Below are 2,210 nucleotides of genomic sequence, written 5' to 3' on the forward strand. Positions count from 1 at the left end.
ACTCACCTGTTCTCCCCCACCTCTTGGCCCTGGGCAATCACTTATTTGCTTTTTGTCACTGTATATTTTGTCACTGTATATTTGCCTGTTCTGGACTTAAAAATATATATATATGTCTTCTATCTAACTGCAGTTATATATCGTTTGACCAAGAACAGATCGATGAATAAAGAAAATGTTTATATATACATAATGGAATACTATTCAGCCCTAACAAGAATGAAATCCTGTCATTTGTGACAACATGGATGAACCTGGAGGACATTATGTTAAGTGAAATAAACCAGGCACAGAAAGACAAATACCATATAATCTCACTCATGTGAAAGATAAAAAGACAATCTTATAGAAGTAGAGAGTAGAATGGTGGTTACCAGAGGCTTAGGAGGCTTGGGGGATGACAGGATGGGGAGATGTTGGTCAAAGATCACCTGCCTTTTTAATTTTTGGTTATTTGCTATGTGTAAAATTGTCTCATTGTGGCATGAATAAAGGCAGATTTTATTTTTCTTATGGTGCCTGAATAGGTACAAATGCACCAAGGCTTAGCCAGGGCCACCACCCAATGGGAAGGCTTGGCCTGGGCATGTCTGGCTTGGGCCCTCATCTGGGGGCAGCATTACTTCAGAATTGAGGTTGCAGAAGAGGACAACAGGTTTCAGACTGACCAAAAAAGAGAGAAATGAAGTGTTTCTCTGAGGATTTTGCTTCTCCTTCCCCTGACTTGCACAGATGTTTCTAGGGCTAGAGACAAGGGAAAGATACCTAGTGAGAGGACTGGTGTTGTATTTTATTACAGCAAAAATTAGAGTGCCTTAAAAGTGAGCCAAAGTCATAGTCCCATATATTTATGAGAAAAAATATTTTTAAAAAGAACAGAATATTAAATTTTAATTACAAAATTTGTTACCTTACCTAGATCCAAATTTGTATTGACCTAAAATCTTAGAAATACTTACATGAAAGATGTTTCTTCAGAATGTATGTTCAGTTAAAATGCTGTGATTCAGCTGAAAATCATTTGAATATTCAATGCTTTATTCAACTAAATTTTAATTTTAATTTTATTTATTTACTTTATTGAAGCATGATTTATTATAAATATTTTGGAGGTACAATGTTGACTACCATCACCTGTGTACAACGTGTTGCTCGAATTAATATTATTTAAGTGAAATAAGCCAGACACAGAAAGAGAAATGCTTTAGTTAAGAAAACAAAACCATCTTTTTGTTTTTTTAAACTAACCCTCTGTAGACATGAGGAAGGACAAGCCAAATGTCACTGCTTGTTTTTCATCCTTGTAGTTTAGGAAAGCACACTATTCCCTGTACTACATCATTTTAACTGCTGGGCGATCCATGTATCTATGATGCTAATGTTGCTATATTAAACGTTATCTACTGGGGCACTTCAGAAAGTTTGGGAAAAACAGAATTGAAAGAAAATACTAATCTATTCATGAGCTTTTGAATGTACCCTTAATGGTTCTTCTTTCACCTCCTGTGATTATTTCTAATTGTATGTCCTTTTGTTCTTGTGATCAGTTCTTATTCAAAAGTACTAATGACTACAGTGTACTCTTATATGCAGAGTAGCAGATAAATGTTGAAAAGTTACTAGGCATAGCAATAAAAAATGTAAAAGTCACACTGACTTCAGAAAAGGCACAAAAGTGACTGCATTGATGTTACAATTGATACATTGATTAGTGGAAGGAAAGAAATGAGGCAGATTGAGTGTAGCTAAGGAAAGTTTTGTTTAGGATAGTCTAATGTTAATTATACTTGTCTTAGTTTTGTTTATTCTAAAGAAAAACTAGAAATAATACCTTGTAGGAAGATGTAGAACTAAATTTTTCTGTATTTGCCAATATTTTTAGGGTGTCTAGGTGTGTATAAATCTGACTTGAATAGTTTCTCTTTTGTTAATAGGTGCAAAAAATTATTGAGATAAATATTTAGGAGAATTCTACTAAAGAAATTATCAGGTCTAAAAATAAATTTGTAAAAAAGAAGATAAAAATGGATATAAAATAATAAGTTTAAAAGTTAAAAAAAATCATGCTACTGAAATGATATAAAACATACTTTTAAATGTACATATAATGTTTAAAAGGAAAAAGAGGATTTTTTTATTATATTTTATTTTTTATTTTTATTTTTTATTTATTACAAATATTCATGAGATACAAAGCTGATTGTCCCCCC

The sequence above is a fragment of the Galeopterus variegatus genome, unplaced genomic scaffold (assembly GCF_000696425.1).
Source record: "Galeopterus variegatus unplaced genomic scaffold, G_variegatus-3.0.2 Scaffold3264, whole genome shotgun sequence".
Lineage (NCBI taxonomy): Eukaryota > Metazoa > Chordata > Mammalia > Dermoptera > Cynocephalidae > Galeopterus > Galeopterus variegatus.